Here is an 8850-nt window from a genome sequence, read left to right as displayed (position 1 = left end):
GCCTGTTGAAAATGCAGTCAGAATGATAAAACACAGTGCTCTGTGGGCGGTACACGCTTCCTCCTTCGTGGAAGGGGTCCCAGCCCCGGGGGTCTCAGCAGAGGGCTCCAGCCGGGTCAAACAGCTCCCGGGGCGGGGCTCTGCTGTGCCACACCATTACGTAAAGCCGACCTTTGCGTCCTCCGAGCCCTTAGCGGTGTGTTTATCTGACAGCTAGTGTCGCACCGTGTCCCTCGGAAGAGGAAAAGTCAGGAGAACTCGGCTAATCCCAAACGTGTGCGTCCTGGCCGCAGAAAATGTGAGGGAAAGCGCCGAAAGTAGAGCTTTGACCTGCCGATGGGCCTCGCTGATCTGGGAGCTCTGTGACCATGAACTGGAAGAGAAACAGAGAGAGAGAGAGACAGCTCTTAGAAGCAGAAGCCGAGGGTAATGAAAGACGATTTTGTTTAATTTATCATACAAAAAAAGAAGTCGACCTTTTTCATTTCTTCAATAGCCCCTTCTCTATGAGCTCTAGTTAAAACATGCGGCTCCTTTGTGTCTTTGCCTTAAATCCTTACAATACGATTTTCAAAATACTTGAAATGTAACATTTTGAAGGACATATGTATAATATTCCACCAAAGTAACAGTTGAGGTTCAGAAAATGCAAGCAATCATGTCTTGTTTACACAACATGACAATCCTGACTTTTTTTTAAAAACTCCTGTTCCTTTGAGTGCATCACACAGGGTTATGAATGTTATCACTCTCTCAGTCTCTAATGTCATGCGGAATCTGCTGGAACCTAATGCCTTACTGCTTACGCCTTTCACAGGAATAAGATCAAGCCACTGTATCTGACTGTATCTGTTTACAGCAATGTGCTGGATGTGTATAACATCGCAATATTCCAATAAAATGAATATATATCCCCTTGATAGATCTTTTTCTTGCTGTGTGAAAACCTGCATGAAACCTTTGAAGAAATGCCATGGGGTGTGTGCGCGCCGCAAAGCACAGGACGCATACTCTGGGTTTTTCTAAAGATGTGCCGCCCTGCGCCACACTTGTGTGTTCAGCCTTAATAGCTGTTACAAAGTTGGATGCCAACCAGCTAAGTCACCTCAGGGTTTAGTGTTGAATGCCTTAGTGTCTGAGCAAATTAATTTATGGTAAGAAAAACAAAGAAAATCTTGAGCTTTACCAGTGTACTTATGACTTGCGCATATGGTTTTGTTTCCATTTTTCAGGGGGGGGATGCCAAATTTTATCTACCTTCAGAATTTCTGGAGGCGAAGTCTGTGAGTCACAGAGCCACAGCGGCTGTAGGTTTGTCCTGTGGTCTCTTAACCGTGTACGCCTCACGGGTGCAGAGATGGCGTTGGCCTTAGCAAATCGCGTTACCCAGCACAACCATGGCGCGGGAACGGCGCGCTCTGGTAGTGCCGTACGGAACGGACCGCCACCAGACCTGGGCGCGGAAGCGTTCTGGCTGCCGCCATGCCAACGCTTCAAGAGGGCTGGCCCGCCTTGAAATGACAGGAGGAGTTTAAGTGTGAGTCATGACCCTGCAAAAGAGAGAGAGAGAGAGAGATACTCCGCTAAAAAAAAACAGACAAATGCGCTACTCTACTGGTTTTGTCCTACTTCAGATATCTGCATCTAAATTGAATAGAAACTCAGGGTGGGGTGCAGAGTGAGGACAATATCAGGGCCCCGCACAGCTGTCCAGGAGGGTGGGGAAATCGGTGGTGTATCACATGACAAGGTGCGCAGGGAACTCCGTCTGTTTTCACAGGGTTCCAGCTTAATAGCGTCGTGAGAGTCAGGCCTAGTATAGCAGCACAAGGATTTAAACACTATTGTAAGTCTCTCTCTGGACAAGATTGTCTGCTAACATGCTGTAAATGGAAATGTCATATAATCATTTTCTTTAAAATTCAGTATTAAAAAAAAGCCCTGTTCAGTGGGGCAATTCCTTTGCGTTTCTACCTACCGAAGGAATTCTGGTGATCCAGACTTAGGTAAGGGAAGCTTTTTTAAAACTATCTCAGGACAGCTGTTAACAGCTTTCACACAGGTGAAAAGGATGATGGGCCCTGGACTAGGCCCTTTTGGCTCAGTGTTCAGAATTATGTGGTTGTAGAACAGGATGGTTAAAACAAAAGAGCAGGACAGGGCAAAGAAGACAATGGATTTGACCTCTGAGTACTGAAGGTGAGTACTCAGTCTATTGGACATAGAAAAAGAGGAGTGCGTTTGGTATGACGGCACAGCAGTGATCTTTCTGTGGGTCCAGGATTCCTGTATCTACTCCTCTACTGTGTCATGTGGTATTTCTGAACAGAATAAGATTAATAAAGTGAATTAGTAACCACTTCACAAGTGCAGTTGTCCCACATTCCTTATTACTCATGTGTAGGACATGAGACTCCCAAGGTTTCTGAGGCAAGTTAAAATACAGTATCATCACAACAGTGTCAGGACATTGCTCTCAGAAGCCTTGCTCATGCACTTAACCAGCTTACGCAAACAAGTATCCGCTACACACGCAATAGAATATTGTAACACTGTTGTTACATTGTAACTGACACGTATTGGGCTGACGCAGTTGTGTTGACTTCAACGTAGCTCCTGTTAAATGTGCATCTCTGTAGTCTGGGGCAGATATGTTGTTCCCCCATAAATCTTTGCCCTGAAAGGGGTGCAGTACCAGCGGGTCACCACACTCCCTCGCTGACTCTCGGTAACCCGGTGATAGTCGAGGGAAACTCCCGGGATCCACTGCCCAGCGTAGCAAAGCGGGAGAATTGGCACTGCTGTCTCTACTGCTGTCTCTCAGCTCAACTCTAACTGCTGCGAGCTGACAAGGTGTAAAAGTGGGCTTACCATTCGCAGAAGGAATTGACTCCTTGTTTGGATAAGAAAGCAGGAAGTGGAAAAAGCCCGTGTCTGTGCTCGGTACGACACGCTTGCGCCGGCTCGTTGTTGGCTATTCGACAATAGATCGTGACAGCCACGCACCACGCGATGTCCGTTTCTCGAAGAGCTGACGAAGAGTGCTTCAGCCTGTTGTCGCAGTGCTGGGACAAAACACCGTGCGCCGCTGAAGTGTAATGAGAACAGTGCGCAGCAACAACAAGCAAGTTTCTTCTGGTTGTCTTGTTTATTGTCAGAGTGGATTTGTGCATGTTTCGGGCAACGCTATAAACACAGCGCTGTTCAGATTACTCCGGGCTCTTCGTACAACATGCATCCGTGACTTTGTCCGTCTTTTCCAGCATGACACGTAAACAAACGTGCTCTCACAATCATTTCCAAGCTGATGTCCTGGAGTGAAACTGGCTCTCTGCATCCAGAAGAAACCTTCGTCTTTTCATCGGCCGCGCAAAGCGGAAATCATTTCCTGGTGGAAAGGGCTTGATTAAAACAGTTCCTCTAAGGAAAGGGTTCCTTATGGCAGAGTTTTAACACGTCTTTTCCCACCGATGCATCTTGATATTTTAAGTACGTTGAGTATGTAGCTCTTCCCCTTAGCTTCCTCTCATGCAGAAAATACTGGGGCAGCATGTCTGAGCAGGTGTCCCGTAGAAGTGCCATCGGGTTTAACTGAGCGCTATCGGCCATGGCCGATACCCGTGGCTCCTGAAACGTCGTGACCGAAAAGCCACGTCTACACTCTCCCATCAGCGTGTCTTCTTTCCTAATTATCTCCTAATTGTCTCCTAATTATCTCCGTCTCCCCCACCCCCCCTTCCTCCATCTTTCCGTTCCACATCTATTCCACCCGTTATTCACTCTGTCTGACCAACATGTGTGTTCGTGCGTAAGGGTTTGATTCCTGTTGTTTCAGCCTCCGAGACCTTCCTTTGCCGACTGGCCGTCGTACACCGAGTCTGTGAGTAAGAGGGGCACGTCAGACCCTGAGTATGTGGAAAAAGGACCAGACGGCTGCTGGGAAGCAGAGTTAAACACACTCACCATTAGCAATGGAATTTAATATAATATGGAATGGACACGGGGTGCAGTGCAATATGTTCCCTGTACCTATAAGTTACTTCACAAATGTCACGTCATCACTTTCCATCACTTGTGTTACAAATGTGTAACAAATATGTGATGCTGTTAAGAATTCATGTCACCAATGCAGGGTTAGTGTATTATGTTTTGAAGGCCATTTTTAACCACAGTTTGTAAAGTGTCTGGTTAAAACTGTAATTCCCAGCTGACGTAACTGACAGTAGGTGCGCTGTGAGCTGTGCTTGTTCCTTCACCTCGAAAAATATCATTGGCATCATTTTGCTTTTATCACCTTTCAAATGAGGTGATGGAAAAATCCTGACAAGTCAACATCAAAAAGGTACACCCATAAACGTAAACAAAAACAACATCGACTGCTAACTTGATCTCGCCAGCTTCTTAGAAATCTGCCCCCAACTGCTGTGGACCAATGGATCATTATCACGCTAGAGTGAAATGACTAGATTAGCAGTGCTCGCTCAAACAACAGTGCTTTGATAAGTGGACTTATTTATTAGCAACCTCTGTTTCTACCTTTATGACATCTAACTGCTTAATAGCTTCAATAAATGGCCTCTTAAAGCAAATTTAGCAAGCATGTACGTTTGTATTAACTTATTTTATACAGAAGAAACAAGGTGGAATTTTGCAGACTGAAATGGAAAAAGCTATATAATTTTATGAGTCAGGCAATCATGGAATTTTTGATGTGTTACCTTTTTTCCCCTCACTTTTGTGTTGACAACATATTTGCTTGGTTTGGTCTGTCTACAGATAATCATCGAATGTGTTTCCTTTTGTTTACCTGTATACCACTACTGCAACTACCGTTTTAAGATGGCTTGAGATTTTGATGCACCATCCGATAGATTTTCGTGTTTAGAGATTAAAGCGTGAGACCCAGTCTGCAGTAAGACACGTATTATGGACAAGTTTCAACAGGAAGTTGCCTTGCAGAGGCCCAGTGGCCATGTGACTTTCTCTAAGTGCCCTTTATGCACAATCCTGAGACTACTACCAGAAGGTGGCATTAACACACACACACCACACACACACACACACACACACACACACACACACACACACACACACACACAGATGACTACTACCAGGAGAAGGAGGTTTTACCATTCAATTAATGTAATTTTTTGTATGTTTTATGTGTTCTGCAATCACATGTATGTGGTGTGGCTTTCACACACACACAGATGCAAAGCTGTTCTTACCACGTCCATGCCTGCCAAGTACCGGGAAGTCAGCACAAGCACAAAGCGTTAGCAAAGGTTGTGAGATGACACAGGACACAGAGGGGTTGTGTCCGCAGAATAGACAAACGCAGCAGTCAGGCGCCATTAGAGGAAACGTTCACTGCGCAAACACAAAGGCCTTGACTTTTCTAAAGATCTGAGCTAGCAGTAGCGAACGCAAGCAGAGGAAGTAGCAAAAGTGACCTCATGGGACCTTCCGCTGTGGAAGGGGAGCGTGCGGCGTGCGACTCCTCGGCTGTCACTGGCCAACATTCTTTGGCTGGGCATCGGCTTCACGGCGGGGCATCCGGGAGCCCGGCTGAACTCAGATACCATTCCTGTCCTCTTATTACGAGAGGAAACATTAGAGGTCAGCGGTCAGTAACTGAAAAATGCACACCCCCCCCCGCCACTTTGATGTCGTGTTGTGGGCATCTTAACTGGGTGCTCCCTTGTCATTCCTCGCCTCCTTCCTGTCATTATTTTGTTCGGCTCAGGAATCGAGCTCACATGGCGGGGTCCTTTTGTTGTGGGCAGCTACGCTGTCATCCCCAGTGGCATTCGGCTTTACCACTTCATTTTGCTGGCCTCCCCAGATGTGCCCGCAAGACCTCCGCTTTACCCAGAGGTCCCGGCGAAGCAGGACGTGAAAGCAGGCCTAGCAGTTGGTAAATGTTCTCATGTACACAGCCAATAAGATTGGCTAAAACTTTCCATCACACAGAGAAGGATTTTAATTTTAATCAAGAAAATATCCGAGCTGCGGACCAAAGCTTCATAAAACATCGCACAACACAGCGTCTCAGCACCTAGTGTGCCCAGCAGCAAAGAGAAATGCTGTACAGTTGATTCCAGTGACAAATTATAGGCCCACCTTCTGCTAATATTTCAAATTTTATTCCCATACCTGCAGCAATTACAAAATTGCATGCTTTAATAAAGGATACTGTGCCAGTAGACTTGAGTCATCTTGAAGATGAAGCATGCATCTACATGACTCCCAGTAACAATCTCATTGTTATGAAACATGTACCTGAAGCCAGTTTGGCCAGCATAATTTTACCAACAGTGAGAACTCTTCTGAACCAAAGTCTGAAAATTAAAATCTCATTTTAATTCAGGACAAAAAAAACCCAAAACATGCCATAAGGAAGACATTTCTGTCATTTTTGTTAAGTAATGGGTTAAAGCAGGCAAATAAATGAATAAATAGAGAGATAGATAAATAAATAAATAAACATCTTTATCAAGCTGCAAGGTGCTTACCTAGGCCTTCCTCACCATTCAGGGAAACACTGAAATCCAGTGGCACACAGTCTAGAGCAACACTAACTGATATGGAAACCTTATTTGATATGCCAGTGTATTATTAACATCTTAACATCTTTTTTTTCCCGTGTCAATTTACAGTGATGTATGTATCTCTCGTGTATTTCCTCAACAGTGCAATGGACCCAACAAATAGAGGTTCCCATCACATTATGACATAATATCCTGTTTCAGTGTGACCTTCAATAGACCTTTTTTTCCAGTTCTCCCAGTGAGATTTACTTTCCTCTCAAATTACCATATCCTTTAACTCAACCCAATAAAACTGAGAAATATGGGATATGTTGTCAAAAACAATATTTCAAGTTGTAATGGCAAAGATTGTTATATTTCGTGATATAAATTAATTTTTGTACGCTACTTACACTCACCAAGGAACCCGATCATTCTTTTAAAAAAGGCTCAGCTCTTTGGGTGTTTACATGTTCAGAATCAATGGTCTCAGAAGTACGCACTCATCGATGGCCTGTGAGCTTGTAAAGCTAACATTTTCTCTGACTTTTCAAAGAATGCATTTAAGAAATGGAAAAGGGATCAATAATTATTCAAATGAAGACATTGGTTCCATAACCAAAGAATAAATGTGTCACTCCATCCGCGTTTAATGTCTGTCCTACTGCCCTTTGAATCCCAAATAAAGGAATTTGCCCTGAACCTGTAGTTCCATAATAAAAACACCTAACATGTCAGAGGTTATTGAATCATAACCAGCAGACCAATATATTACTTGTGCTGAGCTTGAAAAAATGAAGTAGAAAGCAACTTTCAGGCCTGTTTTCGAACGTTCTGCACCAGATGTGGTTTCGTTGGTGAATGACCATTACTGGCCATTTTCTCAGCGTTTCCTGTTGCGTAGCCAGTGAAGAGTGACTCTCTGTCACCGGCACGTCCAAACGCATCAAGGGCCTACGCTTCACTGGGGCCACTGTGTTCCCAATCAGCAACATGCCACGGTTGCTTTGCCCCTGAAGCAGAGCTGCACAACACATTCACCTGGATATTGGAGAAAGGTGTGTTGTGGGGTTTATGCTGCCTCTTGTCCCTACCAGGCTGATATTTTCCGTTGGTTTATCAAGGAGAATTCCGATGTGTCCTCTCAAGATAAAACAAAAATAGCAAGATTTTTCTCTCTCTCGCTGTTTCCATGACAGCGAAGCATGTCTCCGTGAACAATGGGCACCAACAGCGACCCCTATTTCGTGCGAGACAGGTTAAACGTCAGGGAGCTTTGGGGCCTTTACTGAGAACATTACTGAAGACACTGTGCATGCGTATGTCTTTGGGCAGTCAGTGCCTGTGTTCCTGCATCATTAGGCTGTTTTAATGTCCTTTAACTGTGGTGTGTGGGAAGCAGAGACTCCACAGTGAGCTGTGGGGCAGTGGTGTTGCCCTCAGTCTGAGAGACCCCCTCTGGACTATGACTGACTCAAACAGCTGGAACATCTGTACATTCTTAAACTGTACCACAGACTTGTTGTGTTCCAGTATGATTTTTACTACACCTCTATCCAGACAAGACTGTCAAACATTAATTAGGTTTTTATAGCGAGCATTTCCAAGTTATAATTATTGCACGAAACCACCGCATTACCGTATGCTAAGCCACACTTATTTCAGGCCTAGCAAAGCACACTGTAATTGCCCTTGTCAATCACCTCTATAAAAACAGGTTCGAAACAACGGGTCTGGTGCCAACTGTACCATACCAACCAGAGCGTTTTGCCGCCAGGAGATATTTCCTTAATTTTGGCCATGGGCATGCATTACATGGCCCTAAAGATTCCCACATAAAATGAGAAGAATCCCTTGCCAGACACAGGGCCCAAACGGCTCACTGAAATAGAAGCATATAACAAAAACTCATAAGCAGAGTATGGTCACAGCATAGCAGGGCATGAGTCAAACGGGAACCGCGGAAACCGTGGAAACGCAATTAAGCACCAGATAATTCGTGTGTTAGTTATGTTGGAGAGAGTTTCATTTCTGAAAGTCAAACATTCGTGTGATTCATCAGTGACTGGCCAGCGGGGTTTTACTCATCAGTATTAAAAGTTCAACAAGCAGCTGTTTTACACTCGGTGATTCAGACATCCGGTATATTTGCAGCACGTGTGTTTACTCTAATGCACTAATAGACAAAAACTAGCCCATGCCGCTAAACTACGTCTAACCTTTGATGGGGAGAATATTACTGTGTTGTCTTAAAAACAAGCACACACACACACATCCAGAATGATGTGGTGCAGGGAGTCGGTTTGAGTGCTATGTTGCG

The 8850-nt window shown here is 44.7% G+C and overlaps 1 protein-coding gene across 9 annotated transcripts in view; it reads left to right on the top strand.

Moving 5' to 3' along the window:
* dysf (dysferlin, limb girdle muscular dystrophy 2B (autosomal recessive)) overlaps positions 1-920 on the top strand; it is a 59455-nt gene extending 58535 nt beyond the window's left edge. For all 9 annotated transcript variants that reach the window (XM_035519685.2, XM_081694609.1, XM_035519682.2 and 6 more), the window contains one exon: positions 1-920. This exon is cut by the window's left edge and continues 720 nt beyond it. The gene's annotated coding sequence lies outside the window, so the exon portion shown is untranslated.
* The last annotated feature ends 7930 nt before the right edge of the window (positions 921-8850 follow it).

Source organism: Electrophorus electricus, chromosome 13 (assembly GCF_041902795.1).
Source record: "Electrophorus electricus isolate QZ-2024a chromosome 13, ASM4190279v1, whole genome shotgun sequence".
In the NCBI taxonomy this organism is placed as follows: Eukaryota; Metazoa; Chordata; class Actinopteri; order Gymnotiformes; family Gymnotidae; genus Electrophorus; species Electrophorus electricus.
Note: the sequence above shows the minus strand (reverse complement) of the source record. Positions and strands in the feature narration are given on the sequence as shown.